Source organism: Tyto alba, unplaced genomic scaffold (assembly GCF_018691265.1).
Source record: "Tyto alba isolate M040663 unplaced genomic scaffold, T.alba_DEE_v4.0 Super-Scaffold_9, whole genome shotgun sequence".
Lineage (NCBI taxonomy): Eukaryota > Metazoa > Chordata > Aves > Strigiformes > Tytonidae > Tyto > Tyto alba.
This window is the reverse complement of record NW_024881330.1, coordinates 8,953,305-8,977,550: the sequence shown is the minus strand read 5'-3', so window position 1 is coordinate 8,977,550 and position 24,246 is coordinate 8,953,305. Positions and strand designations below refer to the sequence as shown.

At 41.5% G+C, this 24,246-nt stretch overlaps 1 protein-coding gene across 2 annotated transcripts in view; it reads right to left on the bottom strand.

The window, feature by feature from the left end:
• Nucleotides 1–24,246, bottom strand: part of ST3GAL1 (ST3 beta-galactoside alpha-2,3-sialyltransferase 1) — a 76,956-nt gene that overhangs the window by 52,436 nt on the left and 274 nt on the right. The window contains exon 1 of one of the 2 annotated variants that reach the window (XM_033011795.2): nucleotides 8,742–8,807. The exons of the other annotated variant lie outside the window; for it this stretch is intronic. The gene's annotated coding sequence lies outside the window, so the exon portion shown is untranslated. Of the gene's footprint in view, nucleotides 1–8,741; nucleotides 8,808–24,246 lie in introns of those variants that run through there. 2 annotated transcript variants of the gene reach the window in all.

The following is a 24,246-nucleotide window of genomic DNA, read 5'->3' as shown; positions in this document are numbered from 1 at the left end:
CCCATCTCCATTCAAAACTTCACATTCTGAAGTTGAACACATCTTGATTCACCTTCTCCTAGAAACTTGCAGTTCCTCTTCTACGGGATATGAAAAAAGCAAAGGGAAGGAGGAAAATCAAACATGGTACATGCCCACATGCCCAAGACAGCCAGATCTGGGCAGGTGGATGCACAAGGAATCCCTTGTGTCTCAAGGGTGCTGAGAGATGGATGATCTCGATCTGGAGAGAGCTTGGGTTAGTCAAATGACTTTTTCAGGGCTTTGTGCCAGAATGAAGCAGAATGAATCAGAGATAATCCTCTGAAAGAATGACCCATACAGCAAGGGAAGAGCCAGATGCTTCCTGTCCATGAGATTTCAGGGTAGCCTGAGATACATATCAGGACACAAGTTCAGCAAGATCAGCAGCAGCAGGTCAGAGGGAAAAAAAGGTTAACAAAATTTGGAATATGACAGTACAAAAGCAGAACTACAGGGCAAGTGCTTTGTGCTGGGATGTTGTCACTCCCTGAAGTCTGGCACTGAGAAATGGCAGCGGCCAGAGCACCGGAGAGCTATCCCAGTGCAAAGCTGCACATGGGCAGACAGTAATCTAAAGGACTGTGTGAAACCAGATATTCATGAATGGTTCAGCACAAACCTTAGAAATAAGAAATGCATCACTGTGAAGCAGGCTGAGTGTTCCCAGCAATGTGAAATGAAATTTTTAATTTAAAAGCTACCAAAATTAAAAAAACAACAACAACAAAAAAAAAAAAACACAAAAAAAAAAAAATGCTGATTTTTTAAAATAAGTAGAGGTTTGTTTGTTTATTTTTATGGAAGCATTTGTATTTTGAAAGTCTAAGGATCATCCAACACAGTATTTCAGACCTCAGAAGAACTGCCCACACTTAGCTGTGGGTTTTTTTTAACATAGTTCCTTAAATGTCCAAAATTAGGTAATTAAGTAAATAGTGCCTCTAGCAGACATTTGAGCTTTCTGTGGTAAGACTTTCCAGTTACATCATGTGGTCTTTAGCAACATCTTTCCTTGCCTCCGAATATTTCACTGTCTCAGAGGATTTTAGATCACATCATATCTAAGGCTGTATCTGTCCAACTAGTCACAAATACTCAATGAGTTGAACACACAGAGAGACATACAGCAGAGCACTGAGCAGCAGAAGCGTGATGCAAAATTACAATCCAAAATCTTCTGAATTAGAATCATGTTTTCACATCCCACAGTTGCATTTGCAAGGCAGTTGTCCTTTTACTTCTGTAGAGAATGACCAATATTTTTAGCTTTATTCTTTTACATGTTTAGTTATTAGCAGAGAATGGAAATGATGTGTCTCTACTAAAGAAATTTCACTTCTGCATCCCCTCATGCCTTCCTAAGAAAAGCCAACAAAAGCACTTTTTTTCAATGACAGTGAACACATGTAAGAGCAATGGGCTATCAAATTAAAGGCAAACATGTTATATTATCAATGGCGAATTGCTTACACAGCAGAGCTATCCTACTGAAAAAAATGCTCATGAATCTTCTGCTACAAAACATCAGACAAAATCATCTGAACAGTGTGGACAAAGGGAAATTACCACAGAAATTACAACTGATCAGACACTTGTGCAGGAGAAACTCCATCCCCAGGTAATTGCCAGCTATTGGTGCTTCACAAGACCACCAAAAAGTTGTGAAAGCCTCTTTAAGATAGGAAAAACCATCTCCTCCTCAATATTTTGAAGGCAGCAATACAGCCCAAAGTATGAGATACAATATCTGGCCTATCAGAAACCCTGATTTTCTGGCTTTCTCAGAACTGCAGTGCAGTAGCAACTTTCAGGGTCAGCTAGACTTTGACAGAGCAGCAATGCCCCACTGGAACTTAAATGTTGCTATTCTTTCATTTCAGAAAAAAAAATGCTAACGTTAGCCTTGTGGCAGAGGGCTCACAACATCGTTTCAAGCAGGGGACAAGGCCAAGTATTAAATACTTGACGAAGTTGTTTTCTCATGTGGAAAACAAACACTTTGCAAAAGCTTTCTCTCACTACATGTGCGGGTGCCTGGGATCGGGTCAGTTTGGACCTCTCATCTGTGAGAGGGTACAGGGAGTGTACACAGGCAGGAGACACCAGCTGAGTTAGTTTTCAACTAAGACATGTATCTTAGTATGATTGGTTCTTCGGGATTTGACTCTATATATAGTAAACTTTTATGGAAAAGAGTCTGGGTCTTGGGGTCTGCAGGACAGCTCTGAGTCAATTGGGCCAGTAATACTTTTTTCCTTCCTACAGAAAGAGGAGCAAATCTTGTTAATTTTGAACCATAAAGAAGCTTCTCCAACTCTTTCACACTCATCTACAAGGGACAACACCTATGTGCTGGATGTTTTTTCAATAGATAACACCAAAATATATTTTTTAATGTTTATTTGTTTGTTTGTTTTTTATTTTTTTAATGGCATAAAAGAAGCAGGCAGGCACAGCTCTGACTGACTTTCAGTAAGGTGTAGACAACTCAGTGCTGTTTAGGCTCTGAAAGTCTCCCATCAGCTTTCCTGGCAGACACAGCCCTAGGGCTTCAATTCTCCACAGAAGAAGAAAATCATAAACCCAGTATTAGCTCCTTTAGTTTAGATGCCCCAGCCTCTACCCTCCGGTATTTGCATCCCTAGTAAAGAGGTTAATGGGATCTCACTCCTAGTCATGCTGGAGCAGGACCCAATGCCTCAACGCCTGACCAAGTCATCAAGGCTTCTTTAGACTGTCAACAGGGATGAAGTCCCACCTCCAGACCTATTTTTTTGATGTTTCCTCTAAAATGAGACGAATCACATGCTAAAGTACCTATTTCTCTTTGCAGTCTATAAAAGGAGGGCAGATACCCAGCTCTGACAGCAGCACATGCATTGCAGATGCTTGCACTTGGTGGGATGCATCCCACCCTGATGTCCTGCACTCTAAGCAAATTCCCAGCACAGGAAAATGCTCCCTGCTCCAGTAGGAGCATGAACTACTTCCCTCCTCCCCATACCTGTGCTCCATGCACTCCCTTTCATTTCATAAGGTGAGCAGTTTTCTCCCAATTAAAACAAACTAGAGTGTTTTTAAAATAAAATGGAGCTCCAATTCCCTTGGTGACACTGGAAAGCATGCTCACTTATCCAAGGTCATTTTTAAATTCTGAAGTCACAGCAGCATATGTTTCCCAATATCAGCTGTGGCTCTGTCAGCTGGCAGCACTGAGAGAGGGGAGGTGGAGTAGGAGTCTTGCCCATGAGAGGTACATGTGTGAGACCTGGAGAGACGTAGAAACCAAGCCCTACCCTCAGCGCTCAAAGACAGGGCTTGTTGCCAAATATGAACATGGTTTTCCTTCATGTCTTAGTCATCCCACATGTTTTTGCTCCACATTGTACTTCCTAAGGAAATGAGTCCCAGAAGCCAGCCTTTTTTCCTAGCTGTTTGTTTTCTCAATTCCTCTGAGCACTGACTCTGACAGCTTTCCCTCGCTCATTTTTGTCCTCACCACCAGCCCAGGATACCCAGGACAGGGCTCTTAGCATTTTTTCACCTGAAAACCACAGAAATTAATATTTCAGACTTGCCTGGCAAAAAAAAATGTGCTGGATCTACCATGGTGGGGAAGCCCTGTGAACCCAAAACCACCTTCCCTGGCATGGGTACAATCACCATATCTCCATACCCCTTCCCAGTGCTGTGACCAAGAGGAGACAGAGATAACATTATTCCAGAATTCATCCTGCCAAAGAAAAGATGAGTGTTGTGGTAGCATCCTCCTCCACTCTCCACCACTGCATGTCAGGAGAAATATGAGAGTAACATCTCTGAGTAGGTACCAGAGTAACTGCAGACCATATGGCACCTCAGGTTACGGAGTTGCCTGGACAGCAGTAATTCCCTCACCCACCAAGGTTGGCTGCTTGAAAGGTTGACACCTTTACAGCTACTTTGGGCCTGGCAGCCCTCCAAACTATGATCCCATGGGGCACTACTGTGCACCTGCACTGAATCATTCCTGTACCCATGCACCCTTCACTGTTGAAGGTCATCATGGCTGGATTTCAACTCTGCTTTCATGGGCAGGGAGACAGCAGCATCCCACTTTGATACCCTCTTCAAGGATGTTCCACCTCTTTGCCAAGCAGGGCTACAAAATCCTGCTGACGGATACGTATTCTCAACACACTGCCAACCACATGCTGTCATTTGCAGCTGTCTACTATCTATTAAGAGTTATTAATCATAGAATCATGGAATGGTTTGAGTTGGAAGGGGCCCTAAAGATCATCTAATTCCAACCCCCCTGCCATGGGCAGGGACACCTTCCACTAGATCAGGTTGCTCAAAGCTCCATCCAACCTGGCCTTGAGCCCTTCCAGGGAGGGGGCAGCCACAGCTTCTCTGGGCACCCGGTGTTAGTGTCTCACCACCTTCATAGTGAATGAGCCACATTCATTTTTCCCATCTAGTATATTATGGGTTACAAGTTTGTAGCTTACAAAACCAAAATTATTATTCAAGATTCTTATATACTGAGAGCTCAGGTACCATAAACTACCTGTCTAACAAAAGGAAACACACTTTTATTTTATAAATAGGAATAATTAGGATCACATAAGCATTAAATTCTCCTTTCCTCATCCAAAACAGTGGAGTCTCTAGGAATATTACTCTGGTGCATTTTAACATCTCATCAGTCATGTTTGCACAACATGGGATATGGAGAACACTTAAAGAGAAAAAAAAAAAAAGTCCATAGTGTTATTTATCCTACCAGAGTCTCCTTATACTGCAAATTCAAAGGTTCCCCATATGTCTTCATTACTTTAAACTTTTGGCATCTGTGACTTCCCCACAGAATAAGCCATCTGCATTTCAGCTTTTCAACAGTAGGTGCCTAAGGATTGTCAATACTTCAGGTATACTGTGCAGACCTATCCAGCTCTGTCTCAAAAATTTTTAGTGTGATAGCACAGTTAAAAAAGAGGTAGAAACAAAATATTAATAAAAAACAGACAAGCTCTGAAAGAGGTGCAAAATAGCATCTACAGACTATAGCTTGCAAAACCACACCGAAGTGGAATTCCCAGCTCTTCTATGGCAGAGATAGAAATGAAACCCTGTCTCCAGTCCAGTGTCCTATCCAAACTCTATCCCATTTTGCTCACTTTAAAAATGAGTAGTCTCTATTTACCTAATGTCTACGAATAGGACCATTTCAAAGGCTGGAATCAGAGATCATATCACAGACTTTTGTTGAAACAAAACTAAAGTAAATGTTATCTTGTTTCTTTGAAACTGTAGGCTCACTAGTGATCAGCCTGTGATTATACAGTAGTTAAGAATAAGCTCAAATCAATATTGTCACTGAAACCCATCTTTTCAAAGCAGTACCCATAGCAGCACTGCAAGTAGAGGGGCCAAGTGTTAATGTATGTTGTCAGAAAGTGTAGCTGGGAGAATAGTGATTCAGGCTTGTATCAGCAGCATACGTTACAGACATATTCTGGATATTTCATAAATAGCAGACTTCAGTCAGCCAGGAGTGGTTTTCCTTGATCAAGCATGGATTGATAAGATAGTTGTGTAGATAGATAGAGAGAGAGAGATTGAGAGAGAGAGAGAGAGAGAGAGAGAGAGAGAGAAAGAGAGAGAGAAAGAGAGAGATATCTCCTCACCTACTCCAAGAGGTACTTTGTGTAAGAAACATCTGTGCTCAGGTTGCCCAAATATTCCATCTAAACCTGCCTCTATTTTTCTTTCTCATACATTAGAAGGCAAGAGAGGTATTCCCATTTTTCTTGTTGTAGTTTGGGACCTCACAACGTAGACCTTGCTAGTTTTTATTATTCCCACACATGCCATAGTTCCCCTTCCCATTGTTATCTACTGACACATTGTCACTGAAGGGGAAAAAGGAAAGAGAAGGTGCTAATGACACGAAACCCAAGTTTTTAACCTGAAGTTTATTCCGCTTTGGCTGTCTAAGGCTCCTTGAAGCATAAGCCCAGTTTTTCTGTTTAAAAAAGGAATTACCCAAGTGACTCCCCTCTTGCAGAGAGAGAGACTGCTAGCTTGTCCATCACGTGCCAGCATTCAGAGCACATCACTTGTCTGTGCTTACGGCAAGAATCTGATTCCTGCAATTTATTCCTGGGTCTGCTGTGGATTGCATGGCTTTGGGGAAATCGCAATAAAAACTAGAAAACTTGACAATTTTAAAGTGATGTTTCCCTTCCCAAAAGGACTATTCTTGTAGAGACTTGTTTAAGTTCAAATACTGAAGTTGAGATTTTAAACTTGTGCTTACATTTTAAGTCTTGTTCACATAGTCATTAGCAGTATTAAATTGGGGGAGAATCTACTTTGAAATTTAGTTATCTGGTACCATGAAAAAGTGCTGGCATGGTTGTTTGAAGTTCTGAGAGGGGCTGGTACTCCAAACCAGGAGATACCAGAGCTTTTCAAGTCCTGCTCATTATCTGCTTTGCAATGACACAGGAAACAGTAAAGGCTTTAATCTGTAAATAATCTTTCTTTCAGGGATCTGGGAACAATCTACAGGACATAGCCATTGCAGGGTTTTTTTCTTTTTCCTCCATGAAATGGTTCATTCAAGTACTGCTCACTTAATAACAAGTTTGGGGAGAAAAAAAAAAAAAAAAAGAAAAATGAAAAATAAGTGATGTGTTTTTATGCAAAGCCAAAACTCCTGCATCTCTTTGCTCTTCTTGCTCTACAAACAGCTTTCTTAAATTGCAGGAGATGTGGTTTTGCATAAGAATGTTTCACAGAACAATAGGGAAAAATGATTCTCAGACACAAGGGAAAAATTAAGAAGGAAAATGCAAAACAAGATGGCCAGATGAGCAGTTAAAGGCTCTGACACCTTGATCTCAGCACATCAAATAGAATACATCTACTTACACGCAGACTGTGCCCTTTTCCTAAAAGTACACTCCCCCCTCAATGCACAGATATTCAACTTCAGATCAAAGCATTCTCAAGGACTTTTTTCTTTCAACCACTTCCAGTCACCCTCATTTCTTTCTACACCCCTTGATACATCGGATACAGGGCAGAACTTCTGATGCGAGTTTTAACACTGTACATCACCATGATTAATCAGACTTCAGCAAAAAGACTGTAATGATAATTTCAGAAAGAGGGAGGATTAATTTTGCTGTGATACTGCAAATCAATCTTCATTTTAGAGTAATTAATTGCAGCAGCTACAAGACTGGCAATACAGACACTACTGCTGCAGGTACACAGCAAGAGTACCGCCCAGGTACCCTGCAGCAATGCAAGCTACAGGTTTTGCAACTAGGATGGATTTATGATGGGACTGTATTACTGCAACAGGTTGCCCAGAGAGGTGGTAGATGCCCCATCCCTGGAACATTCAAGACCAGGTTGGATGGGGCTCTGAGTAACCTGATCTAGTTGAAGATGTCCCTGATCATTGCAGGGGGGTTGGACCAGATGACATTTTAAGGTCCCTTCAAACCCAGACCATTCTATGATTCTTCTACCCTGCTAGTCTACCCCCAAGATCAGAATCAGAGGACTATGCTTGCAGGTTAGAAGAACAGCAAGTACAAGAAACACCTTAGGGAGTCACACTGCTTGTCTAGGTAAAATGGGGTGAAATCCAGGCCACGGCAAATTTGGTAAAAGCTGCAGACAGAGAAAGGAACTCAATAGCTGATTTGCAGTAACTGGTTATATTAAGAATACTGGAAAATGCATCGATGATACTAGTTTAATAATTAAGAGCATCAAACTAAAACTTTGGGCCAAATTATGTTCCCATTTTAGTTCATTTAGATCTGTGTAAATGAATTGAATTACTCAAGATTTTTGACAACGTAATAAAGCTGGTAATTTTGGCATTGCTGTCCATGGGTACTCATTACAGAAGCTAAACCATAGGCTCGCTCCAGATGGCTTGTCTCTACAACACAGCATACATCCAAGGCACTTCATAAACTAATCACCTACTGATCATATCCCTTCAATTAAAAATTACTCAGTATTTCCAAGTGCTGGCATCCATTTTAGAAATACCAGAAAATTATGAAGTGCTTGGCCAATAATATGGAGCTTTTCCTAACATTACAGAAATGTCAGCTAAACAACATTAACCAGTTCAGTAAGGCAGTATAGTTTATATTTGGCACACAGTCTATTTGGAAATTTCTCCACCTCTACATCTGCTGTGGCAACAGCCTTAGTGGGACCAGCTGAGAGCAGAGACAACTAAGGAAAAAATGTCTCCTACCCTACAGTGAGAATATAGATGGAGAAAATTTTTAGAGCAATTTGATTCAATCAAATAGCAAAATCTCCAAAGGAAGCTCCAGCATTGCTTCTTTTTGATGAAGCAGACCCAGGTTGATGCACATGTTGCCACAGAGGAGAGGATGCAGGAGAGGAGACTTTTGCTCAGCACTGTGGGGTTAACCAGAAGATTTAATTCCTCCACTAAATTATGCATTTGCTTATGTCATTGTGCCACTTTTTCTGGTTTATGTCAGGTGAATATAGAAAAGTAGACAGTTGTGGATCTGAGAGGAGGATAATGATAATTTCTTTTGGTGGAAAACAGAAAAATACACAGAGCTTTCCACAGAGTTTTCTGGTTTCCTTATATAAACCATAGACACAAAACCAACTGGTTTTTTTTACTCTTAATGCAAACTCCTCAGAGCATTGCTCACCAGCTATTTCAGTTTGAATCGATGAAGTCTCTTCTTCAGGAATAGTCATTAGCTCCTCCAGCCTCTGCTGATAGATAGACAGGGCTTACATTAGTCATGGCTAACAACTTGGAACAACTAGCAATAAAGCTAAATTACACCTTTGGTGAAGTAGCAGACTTTCTTACTCATTGTAAAGAAAATTAAGGGTATTCTCCAGACAAACGGCTGTGCATGTCAAATTTGGTTCAATATATTTAATGTCATAGCCACACTTTCAGCCAGGAAAAGGTGACTTATCTCCACAGCAAGAGAAGATCTTTGTATGGGATAACTGAATCGATGTGAGCAAAATCTTCTTGTACTATGCCTTTTTCACCAGTGTCCCAGAATTCAGTGTTTTTTCACTACACTGGGTGAATTATGTGCTGTAGGTATCCTACAGTCCACATACACAGGATCCTCTGTGGTCATCTAAACAACCTTGTATGTGCCTTGTCATTTCCCTTTGTGAATATACCCTGCTCATCTGCTGAGGCAGCCATTTACCATCTCTTCTCAAAGACGTTATTCATGACATTTAATTCAGTCACTCATGTCCCCCATGCTTTCATTGTTTATAAATATTAACATCCCTGATTGCTATATAGCACTACTGTAGTTTAAAGCTTGAAGCATCTCAAATAGTCATGGCAAAGAGACAGTTATTGGGAAATCAAATCTGACAACCGAATTCAATAGTAACATTTTCAAAGGGAATAAGGTGGGCCATTGCATGAGGCCATCTATCTTGCTCCCTGACCTTATATGGCTGCATTTAAGTAGTTCAAACACTGTGCAGGTGTGTCACTACACCAAAATTGTGCTTTTCAGCAATGAAAAATGTGACTTGTTCATTTGAGAATATGCCCAGATATATAACAACATACCAGTTTTCTTTAGAACAGCCCTATGAAAAGGTGTATTCCACTTTCCTTTTATTATAATACATACAAGTGTGATATAAACATACCCTTAAAAATAAGCATGTAGACAATCAAAATGTAAGCAAAAAGTATATAAATTGGGGGCTGTAAAGGAGTTGGCCATGACAATCTAAAGTCAACCTGTGCTTTCCCACCCTGAAATTGTGTTTGCCTCTGGTACTTGTTTCAGTGAACATTAGCTTAACTTGTGCTAAGATCATTTTTCTTCACAGCAGATGGGTATGTCTTTATTCCAGAAACCCCAGTATTTTCAGCTAATAGCGTCACCCCATTCTCAGTTGCAGATCTTTTCTTGCAGATGCCACTAGAGACCAGGGACCTAGTGTACTAGCTTATTCTTACTTCACTGCTAGTAACTAGTCACTGCAGGTCATTAAGGAGACTTGTCTGGCTGAACAGTTTCCAGAATTGCAATTAAATAGTTATTTAATATCCTCAGATGTAAGGTGCTATGCAAATAATGAGCACTGTGTTATACCAAAGGGGACCTCCTGCTTACCAACTCCTATTAGTGCAACAGAGGTAAATGGGTTCTAGTCTGAGTTTTTGAAATACAGTTTCCTGGATGAAGAGTCTTTAGTTTAAAATAAACCCTGCTGAACAAGCTATAGTCCACTTAATTTGACAAATTTAAACAATTAACCTGTGGGAAGACAAGCTTCTTTTTCAAATTTGCAGGTCAGCTGCCTTGAGAAAATGTCTGAAGTACAAAAGGCTTTCAGAGCCAGATTCTGATTTCATTCAGCATGGTGTAAATTATGAATAAGCCCTTTAGAGATTAGTAGGAGCGAGATCAGATTCAGGTTCTTGGAATTAAGCACAAACCAATTGCTCGTTGGGCTTATACTAATTCTGCTAAGTACAAAGCAATTCTCCTTCAATATGTCTCTCTCCCATTCTGTCTTAAAGCACTCTGAGCTGAGGAGCAAAGGAAGTGCTGCTGATAACACTCAACAGAAGATACTTGTAATTGTAAAATATTTTGCCTACAAAGTTACCAAATAAACCCTGCAATAAAAAATAAAATTAAAAAAAAAAAAAAGCAAAACAAAACAAACCAACAAAAAAAAATGCACCAGCAAACAAATAAAAAGCCCTCTTCAAATTACACAGTAAGAGCAAAGTTGTGTTTAAAGATCCCTTCTGACCCCCAAACCATGAAATAAACTACAGTAACCATCTTTTACAAGAAACCAACACATTTAATTACTTTGATTTACAACATCTCTCTCCGGTTCTAGGTATATATCAAAGGAAAACATAAGCAGAGTTTTTGCCAGATGCATAAGACATCTTTAGGAAGCATCTCAACAGGAATTCCAGCATTGTTACAAATTAATACAGCGTCATCTGAACATCACTTATGTCCTTCCCCTGACACCGTCTTCTTTGAAAGGTCAGGTAATAAAAGGACAAACATACTAGTGAGTACCTTGCTTATTTTTAGGTAAGATAAAAAACCAAGTCACTACCTTGATGAAACTGAGCATCACTGTGCAACTATACCAAAAAGATATAACTTTTTGCCATTCATCATTCTTCTGGTACCTGCTAACATACCACTTTGAGTGTGCACCTAGAGAATCCTGGTGAAAGAGGCTAAGATATAAGTCTCCATCCTATTTAGATCAAGATACAAATCTCACAAGTGATGAGGAACCGGAAGTTACCTGTTGAGAGGGATAGCATGAGCCTGCATAAATACTATTCTCATTTGATGTGGAGTAGTTTAGTCTCTCTGCCTTGATGCTTACATCGTCTATGCCTCCCAAAATAACCTACTGAGCAGACTGAAGGACACCTTTAATTCTGGATGACAGATGTGTTGCTTTGTTCTTCACCTCTTAGAAAAAAAAAAAAAAAGAAAAAAACAGTTTTAGCACTCCCAACACCCAAGTCACTCTGCAGGTTCCCACTGCATGCCTTAAAGATGACTTGTCAGGTTTGAAATCTTTTACCATGTACTGTTGACAAAGGACCCTTATCCCATGGCCTTTGAGGAAGTAAAAACAGTCTTGTAACAATCTCATGTCCCAACAACTTTGATGAGGAAGCTGAAATTCAATAGGAGCTATAAGGGGACTGTCAAGGGCTGTCACAGCCGTGAAAGAATCTCCCTTGGGAAGGGGAGGGTAACTTTGTAACAAATAATATTTTATCTTTATTTACCTTCAGCTGGATAGTTGGACAGTGATGATTGATGGCTCTAAGAAAAAAAGATTCTGCTATACAGATTGAGGAGACCTGTTGGCTTTGGGTAAGGAAACCACGAGCCTGATCATACAGTCGCCATGCGTTTTAAAGATTATAAGAAGTCATAAGAATTCTAAGTCTCATTAAGCAGATGACAGCTTCAGCAGTCAATTTGAACACATGTGCTGAGCAACATCCCTGTGCTGACTCAGAGGCAAGCATGCTACCCACTTTGTCTCCATGAGGTATTTTGGTCTTGCCTTCAATAGTCTCCGGATAATGAGTAGATCAAGCCCTAATGAGCTCATTAGATATGACAAGTCTGTAATCAAGGTTACTATGCACGACCCTATTTTCTCTTGAAGAAAGGTGAAACCGTCATGCAGCATTTTATTACTGACGGAAGAGAGGATTAAAAACAAAACACAGCACTTGGTCCAGGATGTGGAACACCTTATTTCCTTGTAAGTTAATACTGTTGTTGCCAGCCAAAGTGATGTTGCCACGTACCTGATCAGGAGTAGCAATCAGCTCAGAAGAGAGCATGGCAACTGGAAGGGGACACCTGAAAGATTGATTCTGACAGATATAAAAGCAAAGAGGGTTTTTAATATTCAGAAAAGTGTCAGTGCCCTAATAACAGAATTTCCGTCTCTAAGAGCTACACTTGTCAAATGAAACCTTATTAGATACAAAGTAAAAAAGCATCCAGGCTTCCACAGATTCAGAACTGTTCCCTTTGTAGAGGTGAGGGACTGTGAAGGAGGTTCTTTTCAAAACAGGCAAGTCTGGGCTGGTTTTACCCTCAACTTGACCCTCGGGCACGGATGCCAGCATGCTACATTACACAATTTAAGTGAGGAGGATGCCAGCAGAGCAGGAGCAGGCAGCACCAGTTGCAACGGCACCAGGTTTCACCCTGCAGAAGAGCTGTCTTTCAAAGACAGCTGGTTTCTTCCAGGAGTGGGAAGGGTTACACACCACCCTGGTAATCCCACTCTTGGTGTGTGCACCTCTGCCAAGCAAACCTGAAACTCCCATAGGAAGCGCAGCAGGTTGCCTCAGGGTCTCTTGTTCCACCTCCAGTCTGCTCCATCAGAACCTCTTCACTGAGGACACACACTGGTATCTTCAGCATCTGCATATCACAGCCAATAAATTTCCAAGCAAGACAGTAAGGCCATAAACTGTTTACTGGCAGACAACAGACAGGTTCATAGTATTATTTTCCAAATTCAGAGACATGCCAAAAGTGTGGTTAGTGGCTCTGAGAAAAACCTCAGGGGAGAATTACACTTTGATGAAATGCCATTTTCCAAAATGAAGCTGTGCTGGGGTTTTTTAATAAAATACAGAGAACCTCTAAGTTTGCATGTGGTAAGATAAATCAGGGAAATAACATTCTGAGCAAAGCTTCTTTAAGAATTCACACACACAAAAGAAGAGAAGTTGGATGTGTGAGTCCCTGTCAGCTCGCCTGAGGAGGATCTAAGGGTTGCTTTCTGCTGTACTACACATCTAGGTCTTGGTCAGTCTTGTTCCCACAGGACAACTGTCATTTTTCCAAAATAATAACTTTAAATGGGGCTAAATTCTTACTATTGTTTGTCAATTAGTGTGATGACAGTCCCCACAGACAGGACTTGGGTATTTTAAGCCACGGGGACAAAGGGCTACTATCTAAACTGGGGTGGGGGGAGCTTTTCTTCAAGAGACAATAGAAGCAGTGACCAAACTGAGCACTTCTGGCTTAATCTGGTTAAATTTTAGCTTTATATAGCATTCTTCATCCAGAGCTTTTACACATAAAGGTAAAGTGTGTGTCCTCCTTTTAAAATAGCAGAAACAAAGCACAACAAATGAGCCCCTCTCCTACAACCGCAGCGGGTCAGATGTCAGCAGAGGAAGAAATGAGCAGCCTCTTCTCCTGATGTTCTGTGAAACAGTTAGCCTCCTCCAAACCAGCTGGGATGGCCGTTCTAACCCATCAACTCTTTTCCATCCAAACCTCCAGTTTGTCCCCTATTAAAAAAAATCCCCAAAATGAATTGCAATTACATATCAACATCCTCTGCCAATACTTACACTCAACTTGGTATTGACAGGAGGCTCTCACCTTGCAGAGAGGCAACATATTCTAAAATGCTTTGTTTCATTACATGTTTTAGCCACTTCTGCAATTACTGTATCACCTTGTATTTTTCAACAACCTTGTATTCTTTCAACAACCTTGTATTTTTTCAACAGCTAGCATCCATCTCCCACTCCTTCACTCTTTGGCCTCACAACCACTTATGTAGCTGCTCGAGGCTTATTTCTGTTTGAAGCATTGGCCATTTTACACGGCAGTTACAGTGCTTTTGGAGAAGCATAGGTAGGGCACAAATCAGTGTCTTAACTGGGCATTTACACCCAACTCTTGTTGGTGTAATTTAACTGTCTGAATTGTGAGCACTACGTCAAATCACAGCAACACTTGGAGGAACAATATATATATATTGATCTAAACACTTTTTTATTTTCTGAAAACTTCCATGATTTTAAAGGACCATTAAAAGAAATAGAACTAGGTGTCTCAATTTCTATCACATTTATTTCCTGTAACTTGAGTGAAATTTCCACTTGCAAGAGACCTGAATCACCCCATTTTTCCTCAGTGTGGAACATATAACACAGTTCCCCAGTGCCCTCAAATATTTTACATTGCATATATCCTACAGGTGAATGAAACACTTCCAGTTTGTGAAAGGGGCCAAAAAGCACCTGAATATTGCACACAACTATGTATATAGTTAAACAAGTCCTATCAAACCTAATCTAGTGGCCTTGAACAAAGTTTGACTGTAATCAGTACACTTTTTAATGGGTTTGCTTTATTAGATTGTCTCCCAGACTACACACACATCTCACTGCCCTAGCAATCTAATGAAGTGGCCATGTGAGATGGCATGACAGAATCTCTCCAGCATCCCCACAGTTTTGTCACAGATTTCTGTAGCTGCTGCTATTTCATGCATCCTGCTACCACAATACAGGCTTTTCCTCTATCATTTGTGGTCTGAAGCAGTTTTTAATTTTGCATATCTATTTCTGCATATTTTTGCAACATTAACAGAAAATCTGCTGTGACAGCCACATTGAGGCAATGATACTTTATGTTCCTCTGTAAGGTCTCAGGAACCAGGCAAGCAAAAGCAGCCCACCAACAGCCACATGGAAAAAGCACCAAATTGCATGATCCTTGCAGCAGTACAGTGATAGACTCATTGTAGTAAACAAAGAAGAAATATAGGTGATTTCTGTTGCATTGGCAGCATTTTTGCGATTTTCTGATGCCAGTACTGCTCAAGAGACTGGAAGATAGCGAATCACTAAGGCCAATGTCCCATATCTAAAGCTCTTTTCTCCATGAGGTTGAAGATTTCCTTTTACTTTCCGGACTCGAAATCAAGCCATTGGTCAAAAGGGCAACATTTATATCCTTACTGGAGTCTCCATGCATTTTACAGGCTGAACTCAAACTCCAGGAAAGCAAAACGCTGTCATTTACAACTGGCAAGACTGGAGCAGAGCTCTGATTCAGTTGTGGAAACGGGACTGACGAGAGGAAGAACACGTGCAAAAGAGGAAGAAAAACCACAGAAGGGTACCAGAACATCAGGACAGAAGGACCTTTCAGTGTCCACTCAGGATGGAGAGAAATGGAGATGAAACTAGGAAAACTCTCCCTGAAGCTCTGAAGCAGCTCGCAGTATCTCACACATGCTTTGAATTCCTATGGGCATGGGCACCTCATGTCACCATATTGCAGCTGTCAGAGTAACATCAGCAGAGATAAGTCCGGAGATGAGATCCTGAATCAAAGTCATATTCCTCTGACCCCACAGCTTTGCCTCCTGCCCAGGCACTCCCTGTGAACCCACTACAGAGTTCCCAGTTACATGGGTAAGCCATACCATAGGCATTTCTGGCAACCCAAAAGAAAGGAGCTGCCTTTTGTCAACTTTATAAAGCATCCCCACACTACCCTTTCAAACTGTTTTCCTCCCTTTAGCATCATAAAAGAGGACTTTGATTTCCATGTGATATTTTATAAAAGCCAGTTTACATTTAAATCTCACCTTTCTAAGCCAGAGAAGTTTTTTCAAGAGTCCTTTTAACTACTAACCTTTTAGAAAGGTGTTCTGGTTTAACCTCAGACAGCAAATAAAACATAATAATAGCAATAATAAAAATACAATAATAATAGTAATATAACAGAGAGATAAAAAACAAGAAAAGATAAGTACACAAACACAATGCAATTGCTCACCACCCACTGACCAATGCCCAGGCAGTCCCCAAGAAGTGATCAGTCCTCCCCAGATAATCTCCACAGTTTATATACTGAGCATGATGTTCTGTGGTATGGAATATTCAGATCATCTGAACTAGATGGCTAGTTCAGATCAGCTGCCCTGAGCAGGCTCCCTCCCAGCTTCTTGTGCACTTGCTGCTGCCAGAGCACGGGAAACTGAAAAATCCTTAAATTAGGAGAAGCACTATTTAGTAACAACTAAAACATTTGTGTGTTATCACCATTATTCTCATACTAAATTGAAAACACAGCACTGTACCAGCTAATAGGAAGAAAATTAACTCTATCCCAGCTGAAACCAGAACAAAAGGCTAATGCATTTTTTCCTTGCATTTCGGTGTTGCCATTGCAGACTAATCTCCAGAGCGTGAGAAATAACTTCACCATAACTTGCATAACTTCATTGCAAAGGTTGGTATTCTCAGCTCCTGAACTGTATGTGCCTCTATGTCCTGTCTGCAAACTTAGTTATCTACCTGCTTTGTGTTTCTACTTGTGCTACTACTTGATCACCTAGAGATATAAGGTATCCCTCAGCAGTAACATTTGAAGTTTGATGATGAACTTTTTGTTAACAGGATACAGGGCAAGCAAAAGTTAATTTGAATGTTTCAGGGTGAATTTTTAGGCTAGAATTAAGCCAACTGTTTGGGAAGAGCAGCAGGTCTGTTCGCAAGTTTCAGTGAAGCCACAGGAGACCTGATCATACAGTCATTGTTTCTCAACAAGAGTAAATTTTATCTGAGGATGTGGGATGGGGAAAGAAGAGAAGAGAAAGATTGAGAAGGAAGATTTCTAATTCTTCTAATGAGCATTAGACAGAGAAACAGGAGAGAACCTTTATTTACTTGAAATGCACAGAATTATCCCTGAAGTGAAAATCTGGGTGAACCTTCTTAAGAATAATAACTTCAATACAAAAACAGTTTCAAAGAGACAAGAAACAAAAACCCAAATTCAGGTATAATATCAGTATTGCCATCAGCCGACATAAACTGTGTCGATGCAGGTCACAAATTCAGAGAAATTATTCTGACATTTCTGAAGGCAAATTTTCCTCTTGGCTTTTTCAAAATGAGTAATTTTGACTCCTGAGAGTTCGAAATGGACGCAGAATTAAGATTAAGTAAACCAAAAAGCAAGAATGCCTCACTTAATCAAAACCGTAATTATCTTGACCTGCCTTTGTTTAATTATGGTCTGCTTCCATTCAGTGTAAACCAATATTTTTCTCAGTTTTGTCACCAAAAAAAATCTAAGTCAGATCATCTGTATGAACTGATTTAAATCAAGGTCCAGTGAGAGTAAGCATTAGATGTACAGACCAATAATCTTAGCAGCTAAAGTCTCACACTAATGCAGGCTGCAGCCTGCATACCTGCCCAAGGGCAGGTCATTCAAAAGCCATCACCATATCCCATCAGAATAAAGGAATTTAAGATATAGGCATGAATGCCCTATTGCACCCTGACAGCTTGAGATGAACTGTAGGGTGTCATAAGAGAGAAAAATACTGTAAGGTCAGCTCTGATTCAAGCTTCAGGTAGCCCTATACCATGCTCTTTACATATGACTTTGTAGAAGTTTCAGGATGAAGTTAACACAGGTCTCTACTTCAAGACTAATCCCAAAGGACTGTCTGTAGGATTCAAACTGGTATGTTTCAACCCAAATATTCTCTGAATTTTCTGACATTTTCCAATTTGATCTATAGTTTTGCATGACAGGATGTAAGCAGGTACCTTAAAAAAAAAAAAAAAAAAAATCCCAAAATCCAAATCTGGCCACGTTCAGTGTGTATTGAATTTGAGTTGGAGATAGGGAACCTGATTCCTACCTAAAAAAACCTGGAGGTGACGCCTTATGCTTCCCTGGCAGGGTCATATTAACTGAGCTGGCAGATTTGATAGAATTAGATTTCTCTGTCGAGCTGGTACAGCACTGATGTGTCAGCACACACAGCATTTTAGATAAGTAAGATTCAGTCATTGATTGAAGATACAGCCTCCAGAAATAATGTAGTGTCCTTTAAAAGGAACAACCTTTGTTTTGTGTTCGTGTACCATGGCTTAAAAAAAAAATAAAAAAAAATAAAAAAAAATTAAAATCCACTGGTCTTGTGAAAATGTCAGTAGCAATTATCTAGTCCAGAGACTTAAAATTGCATCCAATTTAATACCTCAGATTCACTGTGCTGTTTTTTGCTCTGCAGAATGATCCTCCAAAGGGATGGATATGGACTGATCCAGCTCAGGGGAGTTTTAGGGACACCCTGAGTATGTGTGGTCACCTCCATGACAGCAGCAGTCCCGTGTCAGGCACCAGCAAGTTGGGGAAGGTCATGTTTGGACACTGTGGGCTCTGACCGCAGCCCCTCACTCCTCCCTTACTCAAACCCTTTGGGGTGAAGAGCTATGGACAGCTGAGTTGGCACAGAAAACTACTGATGAGAGAAAAGACTTCCAAGGAAATGGAAAGGCCACTACAAAAAACAAAGGCTCTATTGAGATGATGTCCTCAGAGCAAGAAAGCTACACTTCAAACATTTGTCACCAGACGCAGGGTACAACCATTTACATTGTGCCTCTTTTGCTCTCTGGGATACCTTGTGTTTGGCTGATAGAAACAGCTGTGGTTTTATGAGGTTTACAGATTTCCTGAAATAATACACCCCCTCTCTGCCCAAAGGCTTTGTCATCTCATACACAGGGCACAAGTATTCTTCTCCCAGAGGAAGGACATGCATGTCAGTCCAGATGAAGTAACTTAATAGAGAGTACTTCAAAGCACAGCAGAGCCAGGAACGAATTGCTTTCCACCCTCCTTTCCCCCTAGAATTGCATTTTAACAATTACTACAGTCTTTACAGTTGACAACATCCCTAATCTCAACTCACGCTTCAGAGCAAGTTTCTACAGACGTTACTGGGAGTTTCTTTTTGAAAGAGTTCCCAGTCCCCCAAGGCCCCCCATTTTCCATACTCCACAGCTATTCACAGCTGTGGGTGTTATGCAGCCCTGACATACAGCAGCTTTTCAAAGCCTTATAGGACACTTTCCACAAAGTGACTTGAGTCTGCTACTTACAAACCAGAGCATGGGATGCTCAGCACCAGCGGAAAGAGGAAGTTGGGGTAAGAGTGGGAAGGGTGACGAGGAGGGTGATGGCAGCTCCTCTGTGGTTGCTGTTAGCGAGTGCCAGGGTGGCCCAGAGCCCTTATCAGAGAAAGAGGAGTCACATGAGGTAGCAGACAACTCCTCTCTAATGGACTTACCACCTAAATAGAGGTCACTTTTGTTGTTAACATTATTTCATAAGTTAATGGTTAGTGCCCAGAAAGCACATCTTGCTCCTACAGGGTCATTTCAGTTGCCAAACACAGGTTTCAGATGCCACTGGAGATGCCCTAGACATCAAAGCAACCTTCCCAGGTTCTCAAATATGACACAAAGAGTCAAAAACTCACATCCAAGACCAGCTCCAGAAAGCCAGATCACATAGTTCTGGGCTGTTCAAATGGCACTAAGTGACTGTGGTTAAGAAGCAAAGATCCCTGAAGCCTGGTGTGTGATTCACAGCTCCCTGAAGCAGGTACCTGTTGGGTGATACAGAGCAGATACCTACTGGGTAATGAGTTGAATCAAACTTCAGGCAACAAGCTAGCCCAGAGAAGGATGCAGACCTGCTTTGGATGAGCCACAAAGGCATTTATCCATCTCAGCAGTGAGACCAGGCGTAGCATGTGTGCCAGGACTCAAGAGGCAGATGAGAGCTAGAACCTTCCTAGGCTAGCTGAAGCCTCTGTTAGTATGTTGTTGGCTGACACAGGCACTATGCAATAAGAACAAGACAAACATTTACAACAATAGTTCGTCTGAAAGTCTGTGTTTCTTTCATTAGTCACAGTGCTCAGGAAACATCTGTATGGGACAAGGAAGTTTCTCACTGTTATAAGTACTTCCACTCTCTGTTGGTTTTGGCTTGGGTAGAGTTAACTGTCTTCATATTAGCTAATACCAGGCTATGTTTTGGATTTGTGCTGGAAACAGTGTTGATAATTCAGGGATATTTTAGTTATTGCTGAGCAGTGCTTACATAGTGTCAAGGCCCTTTCTGCTCCTCACTCCACCCCACCAGCGAGTAGGCTGGGGGTGCACAAGAAGCTGGGAGGGAACACAGCCAGGACAGCTGACCCCAGCTGATCAAAGGCATATTCCATACCATACGACGCCATGCTCAGCAATAAAATCTGGGGGAAGAAGGAGGAAGTGGGGGATATTCGGAGTGATGGCATTTGTCTTCCCAAGTCACCGGTAAGTGTGATGGAGCCCTGCTGCCCTGTCCTGTCTGAGCACCTGCCTGCTCATGGCAAGTGGGAAACAAATTCCTTATTTTGCTTTGCTTGTGCATGCGCAGCTTTTGCTTTACCTATTAAACCGTCTTTACCTCAACCCACGAGTTTTCTCACTTGTACTCTTCCAATTCACTCCCCCATCCCAGTGTGGGGAGGGGGGGAGCGAGTGAGTGACTGTGTGGGGCTTAGTTACTGGCTGGGGTTAAACCACAACAACTCTGAGGTGTGAGCTGACAGATAATCCAAGAGTCATTTTTAACTTGAATACCTCTGACTTACTCAGATTTTCATTTAGCAGTTATTAGGTATAACATGACCATGTCAGACAGGCTTTGATGAAGTTAGGCAGGACTACATACTTCAGAGAGGGGCAAAGGTATCTCTACCACACTTTGCCTTATCCAGTGAAATTTACACCCATGTTTTAACCTACATCAGTAATCTCACATCAGTCAAAAATGTGGCTGCTTCTCTTCTCCTTGCAAGATTGATTGTATGTAGGCTGTTTAGCAAATATTTTATAGCAATATTTGTATCAAAAGTATTACTACGAAGCTAACTGAGCTTGCACTGAAAGGTTTCATCAGAGTATCTTGGAAGAGGGGCTGGCTATTAAAAATAATTCTTCCACTTAAGTAGTGTTCCTATGTGAAAACAAACAGCTTCTAGATGTCCAGGTTACAGTCATGTTCTATGCCAGCATTGTATTGCCTTTGGAGAAAAAAAAAAAAAAAAAGTAAAAAGTGCACTGCAAGTAAAAGGACAGGAAGGAAGAAATTTATCTCCTACTTCACTGATTCATCTATCTACAGAGGAGTGCTGTTTCAGATGAGATGTCGATAGTCCTATATTCTATATTCTTTATACTTTGTTGCCTTCTGCAAAGTATAGAAGATAGAGAAAAATAATTAAGGCTGGTATGAGAAAGAAAAAAAATTAAAGAAACTCTACACGTAGCGCCTGTCAGTGTTGAAACAAGACAAAAAAATGCATCCTTATTCAGAGTTCCCTCAGCCAGTGCCATGAAAAGCTCCACCAGGTGGTGGGATTAACACCACTTGAAATATGCTATGGAGCTGGATTTGCTCTTACTCCTTTGATTTTAGAACCACATTTCTGCTTCACTATGCTTCTGAAAATACTTCTTTTAAAAGCTCCTAATAAAAATGCATTACTACTATCATTTAACAGCAGCATTTGCAATGCACTGGACATAAAAGATGCTGTTATAACCTGGAAGATGGAACCACCATCTGCATGACCCTAATTTCCCCTCAAATTACTGCCAGGTTTACATAAACAAGAAATCAGCTTGATAAGCAGGTACAAAGTCTTATATAAAATCATGTTTAGTTTTAAAACTTTTTACCTTCCTCAACTGAGATGCCATCACGCTTATTAATATCAAGTTTGGAAGAAAAACTGCAAACAAGGCTACAAGTTCCTTTCTGGCTGGAATGTGTGAAAAATTCATACAAACAGGGCAACTCTCTGACTCTGTTGCACAATCAGACTGTGCACCAAGTGAGAGAGCCAAAAGGATAAGGAACTGGATTTTTCTCTTCTTTTGCTCTTTCTTACATGCTACTAGCAGAAAGGTAACATAAATGTATATTAGACAGAATTTTACTTTAAAAATCTAGCGGCAGCTTTAAAGCTGGTTTAGCAGGACCGTAGCCTGGGACTTTGTTGCGGCACAGTATTTAAATCTGTTGCCACTGAAATATTATCTTACAGTAGCCTTACAGTAGCACCAAAATAAAGTAAATGAAGTAAGAAATTGGCAGAGGAACAAAGCACCAAGTTCACCATAGACCTAGGCTGGGGTTTTGTTGTTTCCAGTATAATGAAGAAAACAAGTGGCTTTAGCTAATAAACAAATCCACCTTTTTTATTCACATCCAACCATTCCCTCCTCCACCCCCAGCCACCTTCCGAACATGTGTTCAAACAGATTGAGAACTGTCGTGTTCCCCCCATGAGCACAGAAAGGACCTCAAGCACAGACGCGACCTGCAGATAACCACTGTGTCATTGCCAAAAGCAGAAAAGAGAACTGGGGGGCCAACCCTAACTTTTTCTAACATGAGAGCAGCTCTGTGGAGGTATTGACAACAGTGGGCAGAGCACTGCTGGGTTTGGATCAAGCTGTAAAAATTGAGGAGGGCTGAACTTACCGGCTGCAGAAGGCACTGACTGGCATGGATAGCGTGGGACGCTATGGATGTAGTGATCCAAATATCTCAAAGCAGATGCTCCACACAGAGCCACCCCTTCAGCTAAAACCATGTAAATAATATACAGGAGGAGCGTGCTGATAATTGAGTATCTTCCGAACTGCCAAGAGGCAGGAAAACTCCAGTTAAAGGCAACGCTTCATTTCAACTTATGTCACTGAAGAGCACCAACATAAATGAACTCCTGAGGAGAGGATCAAAGTAGAGTAAGGACTCTCTTTTCTTATAGTCTTGAATTTCCTGTCCCTTTTCCACACTGAAATTTAATTTCCTTTACAAAGAGAGCTTTTGGAGCTTATAAAAATTGACCCAAAAGATTATAAGGGCTTTGTCACCCTTCCAATCTCTCTGAAAGATCCATAATTAGGGAGGTTTTTCCTTTAACATGTGTGCCCAGCAGGCAAATATATAATTCAGACTTACAATTATATATACAATGAGTTATTTCAGTGTATTGGATACATATAAGCCCAACTGTCACAAAGAGTTGAAAAATCTTGTGTGTCTTAAACAAGTAAATATGCATCAAGGCATTTTTGTTTTACCGCTTTGTTTTCATTTATGCCAAGACTAAAAGCATTCATAGTAAGGATCTGGGATGTATGTTTGTTACAGAGATAAATATATCAAGTGCAATAAAAACACAACTAATAACCAAATTGCTGACCTCAAAGATTAGTTATTTATACTCCACTGGAAATTAATTCTGCAAGCAGAGATGTGCAAGCAGGTACCTAAGACAGCCAGTCTGCTTTTTTGCCTCTAAGAGAGTCATACTGGCTTCCCTCTCTCGCCGCACAGCCTACCCAAGGGGAAAAAAAAAAAAAAAAAAAAAAAAAAAAAAAATCAGGGTGCAGGACTCGGCCAGGCTGCTCCACCCGCTGCTCCCCGCCTGCCAGCGCCCACCCTGCAGCAGAGCGGCTCCTCCGCGCGGGGCAGGGGGCAGGACCGGTCCCCCGTGGACCGGGGGATGCCGTGGGGCTGCCTGCGGGGGCGGCGGGAGGGTGTCCCTCGCGGGGCCCGGGGCATCGCCTTGATCCGGAGCCCACCTCGGCACTCGCAGCCTCCTCTCTGCCCCCCTCCTCCAGGGAAATCCTGGCTGGATGGGGAAAAGCCTCCCCGCTCCGGACTGCCGGGGACAGCCGCCGGATGATGCTGGAAGCTCCGCCAGCAGCGAGGCCACCCCCCCCCCCCCCCCGCTCCGAAATACTAATAACAATTCAAAACCAAAACAACTTAACAGCCGAATGAGGAGCTGGAAGGGAGGGGGAGGCTCCCGCCGCGCCTTTTGCAGCAGGGGGGGGAGGATTTGCAGGTAAGCGGGGAGGAAAGCGAAGGAGGAGAAGGGAGCAGGGGGTGGAGGGGGGGTGGGTGGGTGGGGGGGGGGTTGTCCCGCGGT